Below are 27,646 nucleotides of genomic sequence, written 5' to 3'. Positions count from 1 at the left end.
ATCTGTACTCCTGGAGAGACCAGCTGAATGAACAAACTTTCCAAAGTGCTGAAACTTTGTTTGTAATAGCCCAAAACAACCACCAACCCAAATCAACCTCAACAGTAGAATGAGTGAGCCTACTGTAGTATGTTCATACAAAGGAATACTACAAGGAAATGGAAAAAAAAAAAAAAACAGCAAAGAACATCATGGATAAATTTCACGTGCATTGCACTGAGTAAAAGAAGCCAGACATAAAAGAGTTCATCCATGGCCAGGCACGTTGGCTCACAACTGTAATCCCAGCACTTTGGGAGGCCGAGGTGGGTGGACGTCTTGAGGTCAGGAGTTTGAGACCAGCCTGGCCAACATGGTGAAATCCCACATCTGCCAAAAATACAAAAAAAAAAAAAAAAAAAATTAGCTGGCCATGGTAATGCTCACCTGTAATCACAGCTACTTGAGAGGCTGAAGCAGGAGAATCGCTTGAACCCAGGAGGTGGAGGTTGCAGTGAGCCAAGATCATGCCACTGCACTCAGTCTGGGTGACAGAGCAAGACTCTGTCAAAAAAAACAAAAGCTCATCCAGTACCATTTCTTTGAAGTTCAAAAGCAGACAAAACTAGTCTATGGTAATAGAAATCAGAATAATAGTTACTCTTGGGGAAAGAACTTGACTGGGAAGAAGCACAGGGGAATCTTCTAGGGAGCTAGAAATGTTCCGTATCTTCATTTGGGTGATAGTTACACAAGGGTAACTTCACATACGTCAAAATTCAATGAACATTTGAGTAGATATTTATTCAAAGAAGATATACAAATGGTCACTAAAATAAGCACATGAAACAATATTCAACCCCATTAGTCATTCAGAAAATGCAAAAAAAAATGTACAATGAGATGCCACTTCACTCCCACTAGGACAACTATAATTTTAAAAGAAAATAACAAGTGTTGGCAAAGAGATGGAGAAATTGGAACCCTTATCTAGTGCTGGTGAGAATGTAAAATGGGGCAACCACTTTGGAAAACAGTTTGGCAGTTTCTCGAAATGTTACAGATATAATTAGCATACGACCCAGGAATTCCACTCATAGGTATATATCCAAAAGAACTGAAAATACATGTCCACATAAAAACTTATACACGAATGTTCATAGCAGCATTATTCATATTGATAATACCTTAAATATGGAGACAACCCAAATGCCTGTCAACTAAAGAATGGATAAACAAAATGTGGTATATCCATACAATGGAATATTATTGAGCAGTAAAAAGAAATGAAGTACTTATGCATGCCATGACATAGGTGAACTTGAAAACATTATACTAAGTAAAAGAAGCCAGAAATGAAAGGTCATATATGATTCCACTCATATGAAATATCCAATATCCACAGAGGCAGAGGCAAATCCATAAGATAGAAAGTAGATTAATGGGTACAGGGGTAAGGAGCAGGGAAGAACAGGATGTGACTGTTAATGGGTATGGGATTTATTTGGGGGATGATAAAAATATTCTGCATTAGACAGCGGTAAAGATTGCACAACTGTGAATATACCAAAAACTACTGAAACTTTAAAACTGTGAATTTTGTGATTGGTGAATTATATCTCAATAAAGCTGTTATTAAAAATTCATTGAGCAACACGCTTAATATTTTGCATGTTACTGTATAAAAGCTATGCATAAGTAAATGAATAAATAAATGTACCTGAAAGCAAATGTTTAAAAAAAATTAGTACTAGGATTTAAAAAGTGAAATACAGAACAACGTTCATAATACTGTATTCTTTGTGTAAGGTCGAAGTCATATACATGCAAAGCAACACCACATTTCTCTAGGGATTCATGCTAATTCAAAGATAAACGCTAGATTGTCCCTCAGGAAATCTGAATTTCTGCCTCTGAACTGAGTTCTCCTCTAAGTCCCAGATGATGGTTGTTGACCGTGATTCCCACCCAGACACCACCTGAACTCATTCCCCTGGGCTGAATCAGGTCCCTGGGTCCCTCACCCATTGTGTATGAACAGGAAGTTTGCTGCCCCGTCTGCCTTCTGAACTGAACCTCCTCTTGGAATATCTTTTACCAGATCCAGATATCCTGGTACTGGTGATTGTCCCGACCATCCATGATAGATCTACACGTCCTCTAAGCATGCCGGTAGGGACTACCTGGTCTTCTCCAGGGCAACCTTCTGGCTGAGTCAGCCTCCCAAGCCTACCCCTAGCCTGTGGAGTATCTGCACCTGCCTGGATGGCTGAGGGATGCGTGGGGTCCACTGTAATTGATACCACAGTCTGCCTGGTACCCAGGTACAGAAGCCTAGAAAGCAAGAGGTCTGTGTTCATGGCCTGACCACACTGACAGGGGCTAGATCTTGCCACACAGTGCAGCAGACTCTGTCTTTGGAGCATTTGAAATGACAGACACAGCCACTTATCTCATCAAGTGATGAGAAACCCCCTGAATTGTCCAGATACTGATTTATCTCAAGCATCCCTTGAGAAGCTCTTTACTTACTGAAGAGACTGACACAATTATTGTATGTATTAGTCGAGCTTCTCAGTTGCAGACAACAGAATACTCTCTAGGTAGTTTAAGCAGAGAGCAGTTTAGTACAGACATAGAGAGCTCACAAAATCATTGGAACTGCAGAAGAAATACCCTCTATACTGGCCCAGTAAAGAAACCTATGCCTGTGAAATGGTTGGCAAGCTGCCATCACCACCACCACCCACCCCTGCCACACACACACACACACACACACACACACGCACCAGCCACCAGCACAAAGAGTGTTCTATCTCTTGCCTGGTCTCTCACGTAACTCACTCCCCAGTCAACATCTCAGTCACACCTAACAAGAAGTCATATTGGAAGCTAGCAATAGGGTTACTAGCCATCCCAGGTGGTCTAGGACTGGGGATTTCCCATGTTGCAGGACTTTCTGTGCTAAATCAGAAAAGTCCCAGGCAAAACAGGGCAGGTTGGTTACCCTAGCTAGGAAATGTAGTGTTTTTGGAGTAAGCACTGGGGAGGTAGGAGTCATATTGCGGGGAACTGTCAAAATTTGGAGAGGAGGTCAGATAATTCGGGCCAGCTACAATGACAGATTATCTGTAAACTGCACGAAAAAAATAAATTAGAATCTTATAATCACCACTTATTGAGTATTTACTATATGCCCTGAGCTTGCTTGCCAAGTGCTTTAGTATTACTGTTATTTATTATCATTATTATTATTATTATTCTCTCATTCTATCTTCACCACAAACCTATGATAGTACATTATTTATCTAATGCTGTTGTAGGTCCTGTTATGGAACTTACATTGTTGTTGGAGAAACAGACATTTAAGCTGAGGCATGAGAGAAGGGGAGGGAGCCAGATACACAGTGATGTGAGGAAAGGATGTTCTAGCCAGAAGGAACAGCAAGTGCAAAAACTGGAGGTGGGAACAGAAAGGAGTTTTGCATACTCAGGGAACAGAAGGAACTCTGTGTGGCTGCAGGAGAGCACATGAGAACAGGAAGGGGTATACAACAAGGTTTAGGTCTGGTAGACTATGGTAAGGAAGATGGATTGTATTTTAAGAAAAACTAGAAGCCAGTGGAGGGTTTTAAGCAGGGGAGTGGTATGATTAGATTTTCATTTTATAGCCTGGGTCACAAAGCTGGTGAATGAGAAATGAAATTTGAAGCCAGATATGTATCACTACAGATTGCATTATCACCTGTTTTCAGCTATCATGCAAGCTGACGTCATCCAGGACTCATAAGTAAGCACCCCTAGTTTGTTCACAAATGCTCATTCTGTGTGTTGACTTCTCTACAGCAATGATTCTTCATCTGGAGCAATTTTGTTCCCGAGAGGGACATTTGACAATGCCTGGAGGTATTTTTGGTTGGTACAACTTGCGGGTAGGAGGTGGTGCCAGCATGGAGTGGGTAGAGGCCAGGGATGCTCCTAAATGTCCTACAGTGTACAGGGCAGCCCCATGACAAAGACTTGTCCAACCCCAGATGTCAACACTGCTCTCCAGTATAACACAGTCATTTTCTCATGTGTGCAATGATGGGTGAATTCAAATGAAAGCTGAGACTCCTTCCAACTCCCCGAATGTGTATTCTTTGCTTGGGAGACAGGAGTGCTTCAAAGCAGGTAGCGAGCCCTCAGCACACATCACAGGGGTTTCTGTGACACCAGGTCTTTCATTCATTCTACCACAAAGCCAGGCAGGTCCTGGTAGCACAGGAAGAAAGAAACTTAGCTAGTGAGTATGGAGTGAAGAAAACCACTGGTTTGGTTGGGCTTTTCACCTCCTGGGAATAGTTGCTGTGTTTCCCAGTGCTCCAGCAGCTAGGCAGTGTGGCAATTAATCAAGCAATTCCTGGCAGTGGGTCAGCTGATGGTGATGGGCCTGGCTCTGCCTGAGTCTTGGTGAGCTCTCCTGGGGCTTCCAAACACTCCGGGCTGGGCATTGAGGCTGCAAGGGTCAGGGGATGACCAGCTGCCCCTTATACACTGCACAGTGACATTTGCACATGTGCAGATACTCCCTATAATCTGTACTTAAACACAGTACTCCTACTGCATACCCAGAGTATGTTTTTCAATGCCTGCATATCCACACAGTTCCAGATCTCTCCTAGTGGCCACATGACCAACCCATCAGACCAGACAGTGCATGGATTATAGAGTGGAAATTCCCTATTCACACTATGTTACCAACTTTGGAGGCTGGGTGCATGCACATACACCTTCCATTTCCAAACACCGCAGGCTGACTGCACATCATTTATGCTGCAGGAATGCCACATTAGACTCACTAAAATGAATTGAGTGCTTTTACCATGTGCCACATGCCATAAGTACCTTTATACATCTTCTCTTTGAGTCATTCTATCTTCATTTGGGTTCCTTGGAAAGCAAACCTTGAAGCAAAAATTTAGGAGCAAGTAGTTTAGTTGGGAGTTGATCCAGGGATTACTATGGGGAATGGCAGTGACAGGAGAAAAGCTCATAAAGGGTATGTAAATGAAGGATTCACTGCTCTGGGAAACTGTGGTTTGAGCCTCAGGGAGACCATATGGAACACTGCTCAGGTTTGTCCCCTCATCAGAGGAGAAAAAGCTTTGGTCCCTCACTGCCTGGTTGGATAAAGGAATGTAGACAGAACACCCACAGCCTCTGCCACATCTCCCAATACCACTAAGGAAAGTATTAGATAACTCTATTTTAGATGAGGCAACAGGGGTTAGAAGAGGTTATGCTACCTTGTCCAAGGCAACATGGTTAATGAAGTGTGGAACCAGGATTCAAACTTGGGTCTGGCTAACTGCAGAGCCCACATTCATACTCACTGTATTAGCTTCCTTGAGCTGTCAAAAAAAAAAAAAAAGTACCACAAAGTACCACACACAGTGTGGCTTACGCTACAGAAATGCATTGTCTCACAGTACTAGAGGCACTAAATTCAAGACCAAAGTGTCACCAGGGTTGGTTCCTTCTGAGGGCTGTGAGAGAGAATCTGTTCCATGCCTCTCCCCTAGTTTTCTGCTGGTTTGCTGCCAATCTTTAGTATTTCTTGGCTGGCAGAAGCATCACCCCAGCTCTGCCTTCATCTTCACATGATATTCTCTCTGTGTTCACTTAATGTCTAAATGTCCCCTTTTTATAAAGACACCAACCATACTGAATCAGGGTCCATCTAAGGACCTCATCTTAACCAACTACACCTGCAATGACCTTATTTCCAAGTAAGGCTGCATCCAGAGGTACCGGGAGTTAGGACTTCAACACAGAACTTTTGAGGAGACACAATTCAACCTTTAACACCCTCCATGCCTGTCATCACTCCTCCGTACCCCACAGGCCTTTGTTCTGCATGTCCATTTTTATCCTTTGAGCTTGTCCACTGCACACTGGACAAAAGAGCCCTGTAGCTTGTAGCTTATGTCCCTCACTTTTGATGGCCCTACCCTTCAAGTGAAGGCATGACTAGATCGTGGCCAGAAGGCAGAGGACTGAATGAGATGGATGAAGTCTGGGAGAAGGCCTTGGTGAGGAAGCTTGGGCCTGAGGTCCACCTCACTGTCACCTTAATCACTGAGATTCAATCACCAAATACAATAAAGAAAAGTATTACAGAAATAAAACACTGCCAGAAAATCTTTCTTAAATTATAAGTCCATGCAATGAGCAGTCTGGGTTTATAAAGAACAAATTATGCCAGACAACACTTGATTGTGCCTTTAAGGGAACCAGGAAATTAAGAGGTAAGAAGGATGGAAGGAATGCAATGTATCTTGATTTTAATACAGCAATTGATACACAGTCTTGTGGAATTGTCCCTGCAAAATTAATTCAAACTGGCTTGGTGAGGAGAACTGTCCCTGGGGTTGAAAACCAGGGGAAAGATAAACAAACAAAGAATGATTAAAAGATAAACCAAAACCCATAGCCCTAAGGTAGGGAAAGGAAGGAGGGTGACTTAAGAGAGGGGAAGGAAGATTTTGAAATGTGCAGCGGTGCGGAATATGCCAGGGTGTTTGGGGAGCTGGAGAGGGGATGGCCCAGAGAAGGAGACTGACCAGGAGCCTGCCAGACAGTGGTATTCACCAGTGGCTCTGTGCCAGGTGGGTCACATCACCAACCCAAAGAGACTGGGAAACTGAAGGCTGCACCCTGAAGAAACCTACAACCTGAATGGAGGAAACCTACTAAGGGCAAGCACAGTCGACTTCAGGGGCAGAGTCAGGTGCTAGGTTTTGCTTTTTTCAAATGTATGACATTTGAAGTGAAGTAGCCCATTCTTTGGAATCCTAGAATCCTGACGGGCTCAGAATGTTAGAGTTGGCAGGGGCCTTAGTGAAGGGGTCCTCTCTGTGCAGACAAGGAGACTCAGAGCCACAGAAAGAGAAGTATGTCTGGGGAGTTTGTCAGAAATGCAGATTCATGGACTCAGAACTCAGCGGTTCTGATTGTCGTGGACTTTGGATAAGGCCGAGGAACCATCATTTGTAACAAATCAGTTAAAGATAACTTTGGTATGTGGCTCACACTGAGAAACACTGGCCCACGATCACACCCTGGTCCTGTGCTTCTATTCTCTTTGTTTTTCTTTCTTCTTTCTTTCCTTCCTTCCAAAATGTTTTTCTCATGTGTCTACTATATGGAAGGCATTGCTCTAGGTTCCAGAGATGCAAAGATAAAAAGTGACTTCCATCTTTGAGAAGTGGACAGTGAGGCTACCCAGTGGAATAATTTATAGAAGCATGAGGAGCTGAAGTCATGTTTAACGACTCTATGAAAACACCATCAGCAAAATTCAGACAGCGGGAAACTACAGGGCAAACACCAGGCTTCCTCAGTAAATACACTACAAAGGGCAAAAATAAGAGGGAGGGAAGATCTATACGTTAAAGGGGACTTAAGGGACATATCAATCAATTGTCATGTAAGACCTTACCTGGATCCTGATTTAAACAAATGCTGTTTAAAAGAACTATTATGAGGCAATCAGAAAAATGTGAATGTTTGTGGATATTTGATTATTTTAACTAATTACAAGGTATGTTGAGATGGTATTGTGGTTATTTTTTTAAACTTCCTTATCTACTAGATACAGAAACTAAAATTTTTATGGATAAAGCAATTTGATGTTTACAATTGGCTTTAAACTAGCTGTGTGTGTGTGTGTGTGTGTGTGTGTGTGTGTGTGTGTGTGTGTGTCTAAGGTCAGCAGAGGGGTGTCTAGATCAAGCAAGATTGTAAGATTGTCTATGAGTTATTGATTGTTGAAGCCAATTATGGGTAGTTCATTATACTATGAGGAGTTCATTACTATTCTATTTTGCATATGTTTGAAATTTTTCTAATAGAAAGAAAGAGAGAAAGAAGAAAGGATGGAGAGACGGAGAGAGAGAGAGAGAAGGGAGGTAGGGAATCCAGGTGACAAGTGGTGGATAGAATCGTAGACTGATGACCACACAGGATGAACCAAGGAGAGTCTCCACTCTGGCAAGAGGGTTCAGTTCAGAAAAGGAATTGGCATTAACCAGGCCAAGATGCGAGGTGGAGGTACGGGGGAGGCCCGTGTAGATGTAGAAAGAATGTGCCAGCCATGGCTGTGGAAACCACAAGAGAAGAGCAAGGACCTGACTCCCAGCACTGTGTGGGCTGGGCTCAGGAGCTCAGGGGATTCTGGTAGGTGAGGGAAGTAACCAAAGGATTTCAAACAGAAGAGACATAGAAAGACACATGTTTGGTTAGCTCACCTGGGCTTCTCTGTGGAGATTGGACCTGGATAGGGAGACCAGTGGAGGGAAAACAAGTTATGCCAAGGGGATGTGAACAGAAGGGGACACTGGAGACATTTAGGAAGTAGACTATACAGGATGTAGTGTTTGGGGGGTCTCCTGTGCTTTTTGTTGGATGTCTAAAGGGATGGTGATATCATCTCTCAGCCAAGGCAGGGAACACAGGCAAAGGACCTGGTGGGGTAAGAGGTGACAGATTCATGTGGACACCTCGGATTTGTGGCAAAGCCAGGGAGAGATGTTTCACATGCCTTTGGATGTATAGCATTGCAGCTCAGAGGAGAGATCTAAACCAGGGGATGTAAACATGGTCTTGAGAAGAGGGAGAAGAGGAGAGGAGGGCCTGCGTCAGCGTCTTAGAGCAACACTGATATCTCAGCTGATGGTAGTGGGAGCCTGCACCTGGTCCCAGTCTCCCAATCCATTCTCTGCCAGCTCCTCTCTTACAACTTTTGCACTTGAGTTTCGGGGTCCGCTAGTGTCTAGGGTCTCCTGGGTCAGGCTGACTGGTGGCAGCTGCTTTCTCTTGGTTCCCTCACTGACCATTCCTGCCAAGTAATTCTTGTACCTGCCTGTGAACCAACACTTGCTCAGGAAGCTGAAGGAAGCCTCCATCACCAAAGCCCTTTTTCATCATGGTCAGTCCAGCTGCACTTGCCTGTGTATTGTTTCTCTGTCGCTTGCTTCAGTTGGGCAGAATGGGATAGTGGCAACACACAACACCTCTAGAGGCCCCTGGACCTGGGGTTAAGTCCCAGCTGAGCCATCAGGGAGTGTGTAGACTCAGTCGTGTTATTTTACCTCTTAATGTCTGTTTCCTCATCTGCAAAAGAAAAGGAATGAATGAGATTTGTACTAGCCTCTTAAATGCCATAATGCACAAATAGCACTTAGCTGTGTGCTATATAAATGTCATTTTTGTTATTCTCTTTGTTCTTACAGACCTGCCTGTCTGGATAGTTGAGCAGCCCTTGCTCCGCCCCTATGGCTCCTGCAGACAGCATTGGTTCCTCTTTTCCTGGGTGACAAGCACCTGCCTGGCCCTCCCCTTGGATACTAACGTTCTCCTAGCTCTTGGCTCTCTCCCTGGCTACTCATCAGCTGGGCTTCCCTGCCTAATTCTGAATGTTGGTGCCTCTGTAGCTCCTTGCCCTCAACCAACAATCTTTTGAGGACTGCAGCCCAGTGGGCATCTCCAGTTATATCATATTCTTTTCAAAAAATTAACTGGTGACATCTGTTTGTGATACCAATTCTTCTAACGTTTAACTACTAAAGTGATGGAGAAACAAATAAAAGGTGCCCCCACCCCAGATGAACATAGCTGTCATTCCAACTGGGGATTGAGGTGGCCCAGGGCACAGGGCTGCTTGGTAAGGCCTGTCTGTGGCAAGTGAAGCCACACCTTCTGTTCTCTTTGCACAAACAAGACAAGAAAACTCATTTGTGCTCATGGGAGCCAGCCCCCTCCTCCATGATACCCCAGACATTATCCGACGGCCAGTTTCCAGAGCATTTATTAAACAACCATTTACAGAGAGCCCACCATGAGGCAGCCACTGAGTGCTGAAATTGAATTTATTTTCTGTGTAAAGTCTCAGAAAAGATTGGAAAGCCTTGTCCGTGAGGCCTCGAGGTAGAATTGCTATGCCTTTACAGAATGAAATGTGTGCTGTTTTGTGTACTGCTATTTATTGTTCCTCTTGCTTCCTTGGAGGGAAAAATAAGATCTCAGTCCTATGGGGTGCCGCCAAGCAAGGCAGCTGCAAGGGTTTAGAGATCAGCTTGAAGGGGCAAGAGGTACCTCTTTTTTCTGAGGCCACCTTAATTCACTGCTGTGGCTCATTTAAAGTGGTATTTTACGGGAAAGGAGAGAGGGTGTTCGTCTGTTGTTGTTTTTAAAGGTAAACTTAAAATAAGGGATTGATTGGAAGACTTTTTCTTCTGTAGCAGAATCTACATATCAGCCCCTCGTATGCATGTTCCCTTCCTTTCGCCAATGGAACCCGGATTTCAGCTCTGGCCTCTCATCTAGCAGGAGTTTCCCAGGCCCCCCAGCAGCTGTCTACAGGGCCAAGTTCTTGCCCAGGGTATTTAAGGAGAAATTATGTCGTCAACTTCCGGGTCTTACCCTTCTAACGTTTCAGTGTTGACACCTCTATATCACCCAGACACAGTGCCAGGAAACTGCAGGGACTATGGAGACAAGGGCAATGATCTAGAGAAGCAGTCTGGGACCCTGATAACCTCACGAGCTGGGCCACCAGCCCACCATGAACTAGCTGCCTCTCTCTGGATGGCCACATAAGAGAAAAGTTAACCCACTGAATTTTGAATGTTTCCTTGTTAGAGCACCTTAGCCTCTACCCTAACTAATACATTCTTTACGACAGTCAAATTGTTAAAGTCCTAAATTATTTGAGTGTCTTTGTTACAAATTATCAGACTCCCCCTTCCTTTCACCCCCAAACTCACCATTCTTTTAAGTCCCCTCTGCTCTGGGCAGCACACCCAAGAATCCTGTGACAGCTACTTGCAAAGTTTTTGCTCTTTTACATCCTGGCTGCTAGAGAAGCTTTATTTCCCTGCAACACCTTAAAATGTACACAGTAAAACAGTAAATAGCTTACTACTGAAAAACACAACTTACCCTTGAGAAGTTCCATTTTTTCATGCCTCGATCTCTCTATGTCGAAGAGTATGTTTGGGTTAGAGAAATTCCTGTCAGAGCAGCGAAGTGGCTCCTGTTTAAAGCAGAATGTTTTCAGGAGTGGCATGTCAACCTGGAGGATCTTGGGATCCACTCTTGCCCTTCCTGGCCCCACCTGCAGCTGTTCTGGTTAAACCTTCGGGGTGTGAGAGGATTGTTATTTGATAAGAAGCAGCCCACCAAGATGAGAGGTGGGGTGATTGCATAAAGACGTATTTCCTTTCATGTTAAAAGAGAGAAAATAAAAGAGCAAAGGAAATCACAGTAATATAATTTTTTAAAATCCTTGTCAGGCAGCAGTTCAGGCAGGAGAAAGGTGTTGAGAAATCAAGTAAACAATGACAGCACGCCAGGACTCCCAAAAGACTAGGTGTTGCTTGTGGAAGCCGCCTGAGAAAGAGAAAGGACATACTCAGGATAAAAATGAAATAAAAACTGGATCATGGTGGTGAGAAGAAAGGAAATTCCACCTCTGATCCCCATCTCACAAACGCATAAACTGCTTTATTGTTTTGCTGAGAAGCTCACAAAATGCATAAACCACTTTATTGAAACAAAGACTAATACCTCTGATGGCTCCTGTCACCTCTGCCAGCCCTGTTCAGAGGGGTGAGAACCTTCCGTCTGCCCTTGGCCCATCCAGACCCTCAACTAGTTTGGGTCAAGATAGCCTGCACAGTCCTGGGCTCCCAACTGGCCAGCCAGTGGAGTCTGGAAGCAACTTTGCAGCCGTGACGTCTAATGCATCTGGGGTGAGTCTCACATACACCCATGTTCACTGAGCAGCAGCTTCCCCCATGACCCTCACCAATCTGGCAAGTAGAAAAACAATGGATTTGGGCACGGGTTCAAATCCCAGCTCTGCTACTTCCCAGTTGAATGATCTTGGACAAATTATTTAACGGTTCTCTCTCTGTTTTCTCCCCTGTCAATTCACAAGGCTATGTTAAGGATTAAAAAATGGTAGATATTAAATACTTGCCCCTCTCTGTGAAATTTCTTTCCTTATTTTGTGGTCTTTGAGTTCATAAGATATCTGCCCTGCCCTGAGGCCTGGATCCTTTACCCCCCTGACTCCGTGGTCCCGATAGCTCACTTTACTCCTGTTCCAGATATCCCTTCAAAACTTGGTCCCTGCACCCACCCCAGACCTCTGTGAAGGCTGCCTTCCCTCTTCCCCCATAGACATCCCTGTTATGATCAGCCTTACAGCCAGGGACACAGGCCATCAGCCCCATCCCATCTCCACAGAGGCTGTGATGCCACCCTTGCCTCACTGAGGCCCAGAGGGGCTTCTGCTGAGCAGGGTGAGCTGAGAAAGGTGCCCAGACCTCCCCACTACATGTCAGGGTCCCAGACCTATAGTCAGCTTCCAATTCTGCCTTTGCTGCTCTCAGCCATGAGGCCCTGAAGCCCGTCCTTGCTTTGGACTGCTCCTTATGTGAGATCAATGCACACGCTCAGTGTTTGAGCCAGCTTGACAGAGGGGCTCAGATCCCCACTCCTAGAAGAGCTGCGTTTGAAGTTCCCGTCACTTCAGCGAGACACGAGTTTCTCTTATGCTGCGCTGTGACTCTTGGTTTTCTTTCAGTGGGGCTCACTCTGGGGTTCCTTCTTGGTTTCTAGTGGCCCTTGCTGCCCTCTTCAGCCTCTGCTATTGCATGACTCATTGTGCCCACCTCTTTCTCCATGATGTCCCCCATTGAGGCCAGAACCATCGTGGCTCATCAGAGCAATGACAATGGTCTTAAAGCAGAATCAGGAGACAATGAGTGCTTCTTCCACTCTGGATGAGACTGAGGACTCATTCCCATTTGAATGAGGTGTCACTCAGATGAAACACCATCCCTCCCTTAGTGGGGGAAGCCTGCAGTGGAGAGGGGGACACTCAAGGACCTCCTGCTAATTACTGCTGTCAGGTATTTCCAGGAGGAACAAGAGCAGGCTTCAAGGGGCAGGGTGGAGCCAACCCCTGGCCTGTCTGCACAAGTGTCCCAGCTCTCCACGTCCTGGCCACTTTCTCCCACTGAGATGTGTTTCATGCTAAAACCTTTCTCAAGTCCATCAGTCAGTAATGAGTGAGCACCTACTATGTGCCAGGCACTGTGCCCTTCGCTCCCTTCAGAAGCCCCACAGGTGTCCACAGACCTCGGTGAAAACCTGCCAACCAGGTGATGATTACAATCTTCTTGCTGTCACTGGTTCCATGCAGAACTCAAATAACTTGCATTCCCAGGGCATTCCAAATGCAGTACAAAACGGCTGATCTTGGCCAACATTTTGAGGGCTTATGGAAGACCAAATTGAGACCTGGGAGCTGAAGCAGCAGTGCCACGATCCCAGCCCTGGGCTCTTCACTCATTCTGTCTCTGCCTGACATGCTGGCACCAGCTGAAAGGTGCTCCATGTCTCTCCAATTCTGTGTCACACAGGATGTCCCAACATCCCATCGGGTTCCTACCTGACTGTTCAGGATCTGGGAGGCAAGTTGCTTTGCAGGAAGTCAAGGCTGTGAGTAAGGATGTGGAGGGAAAGGCTGAGGTGCCGGCTGGGAGCCGACAGCAGACCTTTGCCTCGTAGAGTGACTATCTGGGACAATGCAGGCTCCAATGTCAGTCTAATTACAGGCCTGTCATTATTCATTAGTCCCGCAGAGTGGCTGGTAGGGTGGAAATGAAAGAAGCATGAAAGGAAGCTGGGAAAATGGGAATGAGCTCAGCCAGGAGGGCCCTGGGGAGAGCAGGGGTGCTGGCCACGCTGACCCAGGCACCCCACACCTCTCATTCCCCACCTCTTTCCATGACCTCCACTCCCTTTCAGCACCCAGAGAGCAGCCAGGCAAAATCTTGGTGCACAAGTCCTCTGTCCCTCCCCAACCTTGTGCTCCTGGGTCCTGAGGTCTGTTTCCCCACCCCCCTCTAACTAGGGCAGTTCATTCCTTCACATCAATCCCTACTACCTGCTTGCCATTCTTCTAGGCCCTGGGATGTAATGGCGAAGGGGTCTGATTTTAAGTGGGGAAAGTCTGAGGAAGTGACATTTGAGCAGGGCCCTAATGTTCAGGAGGGGGGACTAGAACAACAGAAGTGCAGGTGCAAAGGGCGTGGGGCAGGCTGCAATGCACTTAATCTGTGAAGGGAAGCCCAGGGATGGGGCAGAATGAGCTAGGAAAGAATGGGAGCGAAGCAGGTCAGATCATACACAGTCGGCAGAAGGTGAGGTACAAGGGTAAGAACAGGGAGATGGACCACAAGCCGGTGCAACAGTCCAGGTGTGTGATGGTTTTGACTTAGACTGGGATGGTGAGGAGTGATCTTTCTTAGAGTTTATATTTCAGATACGCTGAACTCAGCTCTCACCACCTCCCTTAGCTATGGCTCCCCACCCCTAAAGTGATGCTGGACCCGTCGTTTCACGTGCCCTCATTCCAAATATCTTCCTCATGTGGCTGAGGCTCACACACACGCAACCAGCCATGATCGTCAAGGCTGCCAGGCCATCCTCGGGACTGGGGTCCAACCCTGGCTGTCTGCCCCTCCTTACCACTTCTTTACATATTTAACTCAAATGACGCTTACAGAAAGCAACCCGAGACTGTCAGCATGGGGCTACCGTTATAGAAGAAGACATCGCAGTTTACCTGTGACAATGAAGAGTAGGAGGTGAACTCTGTGGCACTGAACTAGATGGTTGTATTAAACAGATCATACCACTTTTTTCCAATTATTTAGGCTTTTTAAGCAGTGAGCAGGAACTGGATGGTGGCAGAACTCCTGAGGTGCCTGCGGGCAGCCTCGCTTCTGGTTATAGAGGAACTAGGAAGCCCAACTGGAGGACTCAGATCCTTTGTGTGTGTGCCGGGCCCCCCAGCCAGACGCCAGGCTCCTGGGCTCCCGCCGCACCCTTCATCTCTGCATCCTCAGCACCTGCCATAGGCAATGCTCTCACAGTGCCTGCCAAACCAATGGAGGAACAAATGGAGAGATGACATGAGCGCTGCCTTGCGCCCCCACCCCAGAACAGTGCCAGGAACACAGGAGAAAGTGAATTGAGGATGGTCCCACTCTTTCAACTGTCTCCTCTCTGCTTCCTAAGGTGAGAGCCAACCAACCAATCAGGGAGGGGAAGGAGGCTCAGGTGTCAGGGTCTGAGAAGATGTCACCATTACCCCTTTAAGGCAACAGACTACCATGCTTTAATAGGTCCGTTGTGGGGAGGCAAGCTTTGCTGGGCCAGGCATAGTTTGGGCACTTTTCAAATCATAGGGTGACTACCCGCCTGGCTTGAGCACAGATCTGGCCCTCCTGCAGAACCCCCGGCCCTTGGGCAAGGAGACCGGTGGGAAGCAGGCCTGTGGGGGCTTCTCTGTTCCAATAACAATGCAACAGTAACTACTAACATCCAACTGGCCCTCCTGGGCCTAAGACACCATCATATACATTCTTTCTTTTGCCTCTCATTGCACCCTGGAGGGAGACAGACAGTGTGGATTGCCCCCAAGTTCCTGCAAGAAGTAAGAGCCAAGACCAGGTTTGAGCTCTGGTTTTCTGAATCCACATTCTCAGCTCCCTTCCTCACACCACACAGCTCCCCAGTAACAGTGTGGAGTTCAGAGCAGCAAGAAGCATCAGTGATCATTGACTGTGGGCTCATCATTGCACAGTGGGGGCCCAGGAGGGAATGGGGCCTCCTGCATCTGGACCCACCCTTCACACACCAGGCTACCTGTGCCTATTTTCCCAGAAGTTTTTGGTCTCTTGAGGTTCTGTCCTGCTATCACCATTTTACTTTCTAGACTATTTCCTCTTCACCTCTAAGACAGCTGAGGCAGTTTGCAGCTGTTTACTAGCAGTCAGATAGAGGAGGAACTTAAGTGGAATATAAACTATTGAATTAAATTATCCTCTTCAAATGCCACCCAGTACTCGCTCTACCTGAGAATTTCAATCAATGCTGGTAACTTCCTTCTCTTTAATAGAATGCACCAGACAAGTTTTTTTGCCTGCCATTTGAGCTGGGCTGCTGCTGTGGCAGATGCTGTTATAGGAGACCGAGATGTTCGTGCAGACACGCATGACAATGCATCACCTGAAAGCATAGCTTTCTTGAGCTCCCAGCAGTGCCGTTAGCAGGTTGGGAAATTGTTTCACTCTTTGAGCCTGGGTGTTAGACAGAGGCATCCACAGGAGGGTCAGTGAGGCCCTCTAGGAGGTGGGGGTGGAGTTCTGTCCTTCAGGACACCTTTTAGAGACCCAGGGAAACAGTGGTGTGGGAGAGGAAGGGTAGTGGAGGAGGAAGACGGATTCCCTCCTGGCACCAAAAACTATGAGTAAAGCTCATAGCCATACAAACAACACCCACTAATTACAAGTCAAAGGGATGGAATGTTGTGCCCTCTGTATTTATAAAACAGAATGTCCCTGGGCTGGGAGTTCCTGAGTTCAAGTCCTGGTTCCAACATGTATTAGCCATGCTGTCGGAAGCAGGCCTCTTCTCTGCGGCTCCATTTCCCTTTTCTGTAAAATAGCTTCCCTGCCTACATTATGGGGAATGCAAAAGCGTTGATATCTTCCAAGTGCTGTACAATTGTGAGTTCCAGTATATTGGGCGGTGGGAGGGGCCCTTTGAGAGATATCCGTCTGGACCCCCACAGACCTCTTAAGTGGCCTCTGGGGCAGATGAAGAGGGGCTAAGGCCATTTGCATTTTGGAAGGAGGGCTTGGCTGGGACGGCCATCCTGAAAGTGACCTCTGGGAGGCAGCAGAGGAGGTGCTATGGAGCCGCCACAACTGGAGTTCCCAGCAGGGGATCCTCAGGGGACAGGGAAGGGGAAGGAAGCACTGAGACTGAGTAACTGGCACTGTTTCATAGATAGGGAAGTCAATGTGGGGGTTCCACAGGGCCTGCTGGGCCCGTGGTTGGGGGTCACCACCACCAAGCTGTGTCCTGATGCCATTCCTTCCCCAGGGCTTGGGCCTCTTCCTTTCTGCCCTGACCCTGGAAACATGATCCTTCCAAGTTCACTCCTCAGCAAAATTTTCCATCCTCAGAACGGGTTTTCTGGACAGGATGAAATATGCTTTTAAGACTCTCTTCTCAAGGGCCATAGAAACTTCCTTACTTACGGCACAAGGAAAAACGTGGCAAAAATAATTACTGAGCGCCTACTATGTGTCAGCATTGTGCCTGCTGGTTTATGCACACTAATCTCATTTACACCACATAGTAACTGGCTGAAGTGGATTAGCCCATTTTACAGATGAGGAAACTGAGGCATGGGGAGTTAAATGACTTTGACAGGATCACACAGGTGGGTAAGTGATAACGCTGAGACTCAAACCTAGAGTTCTCTGACTCCAATGTGCATGTTCTTTCTACCATGTTAACTACATAAACATGACAGAATGGTCAAGGAGGCAGTGCAGACTCCACAAAGACAAAATGACAAAATATTTGTCATTTCTTCATGCTAGAAACATTTGAATTGCTAAGAAACAGCAACGATACAGAAGAGTTATAGGACCCAGACTTGGAGATCTTCTTGCCAGTTTCCACCTCCATTTTGGATCTCTCTATAACCAGCTTCCTGTGGCCAGTCTGTTCTTCATTGAGAATCCTTTTGCTTTTGTTTTTGTGCTGTTGCCTTTGTTGAGAGTTCTTACAGAGCTCTTCCCAAGATGGTTCTCTGCTTATCTTTCACATTCTGGTCTATGCTGGCTCCCTTAACTCTTGGCAAGCGCATGCTCCTTCAGGTTTTTTTTCACTAACAAAACTATTTTCCCTTCTTCATTCAAAACATGATGCTAGAGTTCCAATCTTGAGCTGGATGCTAGACAAGGACCTTGGGACGACAGTGATTACCACTTAGCAAGCACTTGCTACTGGACAGGATTCACATATGCTGAATATTAGCATGCAGTATCTCATTTAATTGTCTGAACATCCTTACGGTAGGTGTTAGTATCTCTGTTTGATGGATCGGGTAGCTAAGGCCCAGAGTCACTGAGTAAGCTGCCCAACATCACAGACAGTCAGTTCTCAACCTCAGCTCTGTGTGGCCCAGAACCTCTGACATTAACCCCACCCACAGGGGATGGTCAGGAAGATAACCCGCTTCCCCGTCCTCTCTACTGTGGATCTTGATTCTTACTACAAGTTAATACAGATTCTCAATATAATTTAATATACCAAATAGATGACAGTGGGACTCTGCTGGGACAGAAGAGAAATATGTAATACGTCTGCTAGGATCTGCAGTCCATTTGAAGAGACTAACACATGAAGTGCATTCATGACCTCCCTTGGGTCCTGGGACATTCTTGTGTGTTCCTTCTCACCTCCCTAACATTCCCTTTGATCTCCTCCTCAAGCTGCGCTGTTAATGCTGGTGTTCTACAGGTCTCCACCTTCAACCTATCTCTCTTCTCACACCACATCAGGGCTTAGAGATTTGAATAACCACAAGGAGTGTGCAGAAATTCACCCAGCAGGCTGAGCATTAAACAATAGCTGCTTGTACAGCAACCAAACAAAACCTTTGCCTGGCTACAGGCCTTGAACCATACCCAGCCTGACAAAGCTTCCAAACAAAACAGAACATTTTGGCAATCCAAGCCATGCTCAGAGCTGCAGGGTTGTTGCTCTTATTTCTATTTTCCCAGGACAATTTCATCTATCTCAAGTATTTATCTATTATCTACTTCCTCCATGATGATAACATCTGCATCTGCTGTCTTCAGCCCAGGTCTCTCTCCTGGCTTCAGACTCTGTGCATGTGATGGTCTGCTGACATCTCCAGCTGCCTCTAGACCCAACTTGGCCAAACTTGAATGCACCATCCCCCATTTCTCTCCATCCTCCTACCTGTATTTATCTCCCCGCTTTCCCTTTCCCATCCCACTTTCTCACTTTCTTGCTCGCTCTGTCTCTCTCTCTCCAGCCCTCCAGTACGTGCCCTAGTTCAGGCTGTTGTGCTAGTCCTCTTGAATATTGCTGTAGCCTCCTACCTAGGTCCCACCACCCCCCATCCATCCTTCTCGCTGCAGCCTGAGTCACTGACCAAAAATAAAAATCTAAGGCTACCTCCAGCTTAAAATTCATAGCCTGTGGGAAAAGACACAAACCCCTTAGCTTGGTATCCAAGCCCTCCCCAGCCTGGCAGCACATACGTCTAGAGCCACCCCTGGTTCTCACTTCACTCTCTGGGCACAATCAATTGCGTGTACTTGTCCTACATACACCACAGAGCACCATGCTCCAGTGTCTCTAGGCCCACTGCTGCCTCTGCCTGGAGAACCTTCCTTTCCCACCCACCCACACTCTGCCTTTGCCAAGCCACTGCTATATATTTTGAAATCCTACATCGGTGCCACTGCCTCTGAGAAGCCTTCTCTGACATCCCCCAAGTCTGGACCAGGCACCCCTCCTTTTGAGGGGGGCAGTGCACAGTATCTGGTACCATCGCACAAGATTTCAACATTGCTTGCTTACTTGTCTGTGAACTGGAAGGCAACCGCACGTGGCAGGCACTGGAGTTGCCTACCCAACACCTAGGACCTTTTCCTGATTTTATTCAAGCAAGAAATTGCTCAGTCTTGAGGATGATGGTTATTTTTTTTTTAACTTTAAACAATTTTATTTTTTATTGATACATAATAGTTGTGCATACATTGGGGATACATGTGATAATTTAACACATTTGAATAACTTGTAAAGATGAAATCATTATACTTGGGATAGATATTGCCTTAAATATTCGTCTTTTCTTCATGCTAGAAACATTTGAATTGCTATTTTCTAGCTCCTTTGAAATATACAATAGATAATTAGTAATTACCCTTTACTAGGAGCCAAGTACTGTGCTAAGCACCTTATGTACATTAAACATTTAATCCTTACATCAACCTGTGAAGTATCATTATCACCATTTTACAAATAGGAAAACTGAGGAACAAAAGGTTAAGCTCCTTTGCCCAGGGTTATGTAACTCAGAAGTGATGGAGCCATGATTTGAACTGTGGCCATCAGGCTCCAGAGCCTCGGCTCTTAGTGGACATGATAGACTCACTGCTTTTCCCATGAACAGCACATCACAATTGGCCCAAGGCAGCCAGTTATGGCATCCCATTCTGGTTTGCCTGTGACTGGTCTAGAAACAGGAATGTGATCCAGATACGGTCACTGGGTTATAATGAGAAGGCAGCTGGGCACTTCTAGGAAAGGTGTTCTTCCCCTATGAAAAAAAAAAAAAAAAGCAAAGTGAAGGTCCCTGTTCTGTCTTTGAGCATTAGGATATTAGGATGTTGTTGGGGGCTGTGATGGCCATCTTGCCATCTGAGGAGAGATATCACTGATGCACCAAGAATGGTTCTTGATGGCACTGCTGAGCTGCGGAACCTACAGCCTCTAAGGACCACAGCCCTGGACTTCTTTTTTATTTTAGATGAGATAGTGAATGTCTGCATTGTTTTGTCAGAGGTGTTTAAACTGGAGCAACTCCATCTTGAATAGGGGCTGGATAAAATAAGGCTGAGACCTACTGGGTGGCATTCCCAGATAGGCATTCTAAGTCACAGGATGAGATAGGAGGTCAGCACAGATACAAGTAACAAAGACCTTGCTGATAAAACAGTTTGCAGGAAAGAAGCCAGCTAAAACCCACCAAAAGCAAGATGGCAATGAGAGTGACCTTAGGTCATCCTCACTGCTACACTCGTACCAGTGCCATGACAGTTTACAAATGCCGAGGCAACGTCAGAAAGTTACCCTACTTCAGAAAGTTACCCTATATGGTCTAAAAAAGGGATGCATCAATAATCCACCCCTTGGTAGCATATAATCAAGAAATAACCATAAAAATGGGCCACCAACAGTCCTCAGGACTCTTCTGCCTGTGGAGTAGCCATTCTTTATTCCTTTACTTTCTTAATAAACTTGCTTTCACTTTACTCTGTAGATTTGCCTTGAATTCTTTATTGCACAAGATCTAAGAACCCCTCTTGGGGTCTGGATTGGGACCCCTTTCTGGTAAGAGTTCAGGCCACTACTGGCTGAGTATTGTTACTTGCAGCCAAACCCATACACCCATCCAATGCCTAGAACAGGGCCTGGCACATTGTAGGCCCTTCATAAAGGGCTGTCTAATGAAGGAAATGGAAAACCATGTGAGCATATGTGGCAAAACAGGATAAACTCAAAGCACTACATGAACATGAAGAAAGATTCATTTTCTTGAGCCTCAGTTTCCTCATTGAGGGGGCTAGGCTCAGTGGGTTCACTTAGGCTCCCACTTTCTCTATTTTGAGTATAAGAAAAGATGAAGTTTCAGGTGTGCAAGACTGACAATAAACATTATGGGAGAACAGACCCAGGGAATCCCTCACAACTGCTCACTGCTTATCCTTGGCAAGCCGAGGGAGCCTGTCAAAGGGCATCACTTTCTGCGGGAAGTCTCAAAGAAACACATCTAAATAGAAGAGAGTATGATAAGGGACTCGCCCAGGGGCCAGCCTCTAAAACAAAGAACTGCAAAGACCTCTGCTCTCTTGGCCTTTGATTTAACTCAATACAATCTGGAAACATCTGAATGACTTTCTTTGTTCACTGTAGAGTCCTGAGGGCTGCCCAGAGGCCTGCCTGTTTATCCACCACAGGAAGCTAGCAGTAACTCAGCAGGTGCAAAGCACACACCTTGCTCTGCCTGTCAGATCAGCCACTAAGATAAGGCCACAAGGGTCACTCATGAGTCCAGGGGCATTGGCGTGGGATCTAAGGCACCTGATGCAGCAGGCCAGCTGTTGGTCAAGTAACAAGGACCCTGAGTCCTACTCTGAGGCTTCCCTGGCTCCCTTTTGCTGTCCCTAGTCACCCTTTGTGGGACACTTTAGGAAATTATACATTAGTTCAATGTTCACTTCAATTTATCAACTAAAAGTCTGTGTTCTGCACTCACAAACATCTTAGTCAATTGCATGTGAGTATGAACTGAAGTCTTTCTCAGGGCTATTTGCTAACTAAATCTTATCTCCCCTAAAATGCCTTTGATGTGTTCATCTTGCAAGCTTCGTACCAGTTTTTAACCATTGTTTTGCACCGCTTATCTCTTATATTACTTAACGTTTTACCTATTTTCTAGTTCCCAACTAGACTATAAATACCTAAAAGACAGAGCCCACATCTTCTATCCATACTTAGGATTCAATTATTCATTCATTCATTCATTTATTCAACAAACATCTATTAAGAGGTGGACTTTGTGCTAGGTCTGAGCTTTCAAAAACGAGTAAGACATAGCCCCTACTTTCAAGATCTGAAAGCCTATTTAGGGGAGACAGATGGTAGAAGCAGATAGTTAGGTCCCCTCCTCATCTTCATCCTGGGGTTCATGTTCTGAGTGTCACAACCCCGCTCAACCAGCCTTTATTTGAGCTACTCTGAGTAACCATGTTTCTTGCAATCAAGAGAAACCAATTACGGCATCCTCTAGGGTAAGAAATGCCTAAACTGACTCTTAAAGGATCAGTATAAGGGAAATGAGGGCATGGGGAGGATATTCCTGGCAGAGGGCACAGCACGAGCAACAGCATGAAGGCCAAGAACAGCTTGTTACGGGCAATGCCAAACACATGTGCATTCATTTCTATTTTTGATCCTTCATTGTGGAATGAAAGGCTTTGTCCACAGTAAAGCAATCCCAAACACCAAAAGACTGATAAAGGAGGTATTTTGGGACTTGCGTAGGGAGGAAAGTCCCTTCCCTGAGCCTGCAAAAATCACACTGGGTACGCAGCTGTCTCCAAACACCAATGCTTAAAACCAATCCTGCTGATTCACAGGAGCTTCTTTGGTGGCCAAAGACACACGAGAGAGAAGGAGCAACCCAACTGCAATGGCCAAAGTCCTGGGAATCAGAGAAATGTCTCAAGAGAGAGAATGGTGAGGTTGAAAGGGACACTAAGAGATTACTTCATCCAGCTGAGTCCTGAAGGCCTCACACCAAGATGAGAGAAATGTAGAACCAGAATCCAGCCTCCCATCCCTGGAAAATCCCATGGAAGGTATTTCCTTATATGCAGAGAAATACCATTTCCCCTGCAATTTGGTACTTACACATAAGAGGAATACAGACTCCCAAGGCTTAGGAGAATGGGGAATATTATTATGATACAAGGCTGTGTTCAGTCTACCCTTTAGCTTCCCAGAAAAGGCTGGCTCCAGCATACACAGCCAATGACACATGCTCTAAAAAAATCCAGAGCATCTAAACAAGGCAATGTTATCCCCCTTCCTCTGCCAGGGCTCCACTGGGGTCCAACTAGTCCTTCATCTCTCAAGATCCATTTCTAGGAGCCCACATCTTGATAAATGACTGGTAAGAGTCACTTAATCCCACAGAAATTAAGTGACCTACTGTGTGTAAGGCCTTGTCATTGGAGAAGTGTGAAAAGCTCAGATTTTCTTACTTGGGACCCATCCCAATCCCCCAATGCCAAGGGATCAGATGTGGTTAGCAAGGACACCCTTGACTCATAAGGACATTCACTCCAAGCTGTGGCTTCCATCCAGCTCAGGGGATTGTCTTTCCATGACCTACAGTGGCATCCTGCTTGCCTCTCATCTATCAGGAGCCACAGACCTGCTTTGCTTTCTAAAAAACCGGTACCCCTGTGCTTACCTTCAACTTTAAAGATGGCTACTTAAGGGCAAAACATACTCACTCAAATGCAAGTTCAGTGAGGGCAGTGGCTTTATCTTGTTCATTATTGAACCCCCAGAATCTAGAACAGTGTCTGGCACATTGTTGTGGTTCAATAAATGTTGAATGAGTGAAAGCATTTGTTGGATGCCTTCATCACTAGACTGTAGCCTTGTTGTTTACCACCATATTCTCTGTTTAGAACAGCATCCAGCATGTTGTAGGAACTCAACAAGTATTTCTTAAATGAATAAGTATTAGGTTACTGATTTTTTTGACAAGTAATTTTTCTTACAATGTATTCAGTATTTATTCAACTAATTATTGAGTTTCTTCCTCATGCCAAGCCCTGGGCCAGGCCTGGAGATCCAAAGATGCCCAAGATAGAGTCCCTGCCTCTAGATAGTCACAGTCTAGTGGAACAGATAAACATGAAAACAAATAAAGTAGAGGCCAGGTGCAGTGGCTCACACCTGTAATCACAGCACTTTGGGAGGCCAAGGCAGGAGGATCACTTGAGCCCACAAGTTCGAGACCAGCCTGGGAAATATAGCAAGACCTTGTCTTTACAATAAAATAAAATAAATTAGTTAGATGTGGTGGCACATGCCTGTAGCCCCAGCTACTCAGTAGGCTGAGACATGAGGATCGCCTGAACCCAGGATATTGAAGCCGCAATAAACCATATTCATACCACTGCGCTCCAGCCTGGTTGACAGAACAAGACTGTCTCAAAAAACAAAAAGTAACAAAGTAGAAGCCCTTGAATCTGGCAGGACTTAAACTCAGTTTGTCAGAAAATCGAAAATATCAAAGTGGAGAATCATAAAAATTCCTACCATGCTAGACAACTTCCACTTGCCCCTGATCCGTTCTCCTCCACTCTCTGTCTGCCTTCTACACTGGGGGTTTCAACTCTATGGACTGCATCAACGGACTCCTGTTCCTTCTTCCTTCCTGTTGGGTTTGTACAATAAGAGACACTAGTAGAAGCTTGCAGGAAGAAAGAAGGGAGAGGCCAGGGCATTTAATTCCGTTTCCCTCCTGCAGCACCTTGGCACACTGGCTGCCTCCCTCATCCCGAAGCTCAGCTGCTGTCAGGAGCCTTTCTGCATTCCCCCAACTTGAGGTCCTATCCTGTAGTTTTCCTAATTTCTACCCACAGTTTTATAAGCAATCCTCTTACTTTATTAAACCCTCTTCAAAGTATCTAATTTGAGCATGTAATTTTTTCCCTGCTGTGACTCTACTAACATACACCCCTTAAACATTTTTTCAACTTAAAAAATACACACACACACACACACACACACACACACGTACTAATTCACCTGTTCCTTAAAAGGCCAAGATAATTTCTTTGGTTGTGGGTCTGCTAGTTGAATTTCCATGTCCTCTTTCATTCACAAACAACATCCATAACGTGTAGACTATGAGTTGCCTATTTCTTTTTCTTTAAATTGGAGTGAGAATTTAAGGACACTTGCTAATGCAGTTCAAGTGCAGAAAACCTTGAGATTTTTACAGGTTGTTTTCCAATCTTTTACAGTTGTTTCACCCACACCTAATTTTCCAGCAGTTTGTTTTCATGACTCATATTTAGGGAGCCTTTTCTCCCTTTTAAAATCTCAACATTGATTTATTCATTCATTTCTTGATCAACATCCATTCATCAACTCCTACTCTATCTCAGGCCATCGGTTGGAACATGAGGCACAAAGGTGGGGCCACCATGGTCTCTGTCTTTGAGTTCAGTCTTGAGGAGATATACACATGACCACATAATAGCATCTCATGAAAATGAGCTTTCTCAAACCCCTTCACGCATCAGCTTTTCCATGTGTCTTCCTGAAGCATTCAACTTTTAAGTTGTATAAAAACAACTCTCACTCTTTTTCCCCTGTATTTCATTGGTCTGTGCTGCACTCAGTTAGATCGTGCAACTACTATAACAGGTGGAATTAGGCTAGGCAGGTTTCGGAGCTCATGGTATGTGTCTAACTCAATAGGTGACAGCAGAAGTGATAGCTAGAAGCCGGTCAACCGTAAAAGTTCACTGGGCCTCAGACATTGATTAGCATGCATCAGAGGGTGAGCAGAGAGCTTGCCTTAAGCCAGAAGTTTGGGCTTTAAGCAGATGCTATGGTATATGTGTGTGTCCCTACAAATTCATATGTTGAAATCCTAACCGCTTTAAGTGATGGTACTAGGATGTGGGGCTTTTGGAAGTGATTAGGTTATGGGGCCAGAACCCTCATGAATGGTATTCATGATCTTATAAAAGAGGCTCAAGAGAAACCCCCTCACCCCTTCCCTCTGTGAGAACACAGCAGGAAGGCACCATCTATGAGCCAGAAAGTAGGTCCTCACCAGACACTGAATCTGCTGGCACCTTGATCTTGGACTTCCCAACCTCCAGATTGTGAGAAATAAATCTCTATTGCTTGTAAGCCACCCAATCTATGGTATTTTGTTACAGCAGCCTAAATGGAATAATAGCAGCAGAGGTTACTTAAGAGAAATACACTACACTTAATGTACAGAGGTATGAGAGAGAGGTATGCTAGGATGCATCACATACAAGTGCTAAAATGTATGGATGGCCATTGTTTTGGTGAGCTCCTGCACTAAGCCCCAAGAGACCAGACCAAATCACAATGGAGCCACTCATGCTAGATACCACATAATCAAACATACCTTTAAAATGGGCTAGTAGTAAGAAAAAGAAGAAAGAGAGAGAGAGAAAGAGAAAGAGAAAGAGAGAGAGAAAGAGGAAAGGAAAGGAAAAGAGAGGAGAGAGAAAGAAAAAGAAAGAAAGAAAGAGAGAGAGAGAAGGAAAGAAGGAAGGAAGAAAGAAAGGAAGGAAGGAAGGAAGGAAGGAAGGAAGGAAGATTTACAGCAACCAGGCAGTCTACTTGAGCAGGCATGATAAAGAAGTCCTCTCTGTGAACCCCACAACTTTGAAAAAGTCTGGTTTGAAAAAGTTCCTTGGTTTTGGTTTCTTCAGCATTTTCTGCCTGTAAAGCCAATTCCCTCTACTCAGGTCATCAGAGCTGATATATGTTTTCTAGAAGGGATGCTGCCTGATTCAAGAATTGCTAATAAAAGCCAATCACACCTTTAAACTCAATGTGTTGAAATTGTATCTTTTGACAAATGGTAAGTTTCAAGACACAGAGAGGAAGGCTCCTCAAAAAAGATGACATGAGAGTTGGTCTTAAAATACCAGCAGGAGTTTGGCAGAGAAGGAAGAGATTCCAAGCTTACTGACAAGCATATATAAAGGTAGTGACAAAAGGCATGTACATAATGTGTACACCTATGACTTAAGTGCATGTGGGCACATGAGCCTAGGACACACATCCAAAGACAAAATGTTCATAGTGGCCCAGTTTGAACAGAAAAAAAGCAACTAGAAGCTACAGTGGGAGAATGTCTTTTTAAATGAGGTACAATTACATACTGGAATACTATACAATAGTGAAAATGAATGAATTATAGATACATACAATATCATGGATGAATCTTCAGAATATGAAATTGATTAAGATAGCAGAATTTATACAGCATGACTGCACTTCTAAAAAGTTCAAAATTGTGCAAAACTGAATGGATTTTGTTGTCGTGGGTATAATAAAAAAATGGTCAACAGCAAAAAGGCCAGTGTGGCTGGAGCAGAGAGAAAGGCAGTGAGAGTGGTAGGATATGGCATCAGAAACATGGTGAGGCAGGCACATGGTGAGGTACCCACTGGCCATCATAGGCCTTGGGGATTCCCCTGAGCGGAGTGGGGAGCCGTTGCAGGCTTTTGAGCAGAGTGACCTGATTCAACTAATGTTTTCAAAGTCTGTATTTATGTCTAAATTGTGTCCACCTATGAAACAAATGTATTGCCTACATGATAAAACATATGCAACAAATTAGACATAC

At 45.3% G+C, this 27,646-nt stretch overlaps 1 long non-coding RNA gene across 1 annotated transcript in view; it reads right to left on the bottom strand.

Moving 5' to 3' along the window:
* Window positions 1-764: 764 nt before the first annotated feature.
* LOC105513341 overlaps window positions 765-27,646 on the bottom strand; it is a 152,213-nt gene continuing 125,331 nt past the window's right edge. Inside the window, exons 2-6 of the long non-coding RNA XR_001002000.1 lie at window positions 24,327-24,424; window positions 10,963-11,158; window positions 8,971-9,135; window positions 4,844-4,925; window positions 765-2,313 (exon numbers count right to left, since the gene is read on the bottom strand). This is a non-coding gene — a long non-coding RNA (uncharacterized LOC105513341). The remainder of the gene's footprint in view (window positions 2,314-4,843; window positions 4,926-8,970; window positions 9,136-10,962; window positions 11,159-24,326; window positions 24,425-27,646) is intronic.

The sequence above is a fragment of the Colobus angolensis genome, unplaced genomic scaffold, assembly GCF_000951035.1.
Source record: "Colobus angolensis palliatus isolate OR3802 unplaced genomic scaffold, Cang.pa_1.0 Scaffold105, whole genome shotgun sequence".
NCBI classification, from domain to species: Eukaryota; Metazoa; Chordata; class Mammalia; order Primates; family Cercopithecidae; genus Colobus; species Colobus angolensis.
Note: the sequence above shows the minus strand (reverse complement) of the source record. Positions and strands in the feature narration are given on the sequence as shown.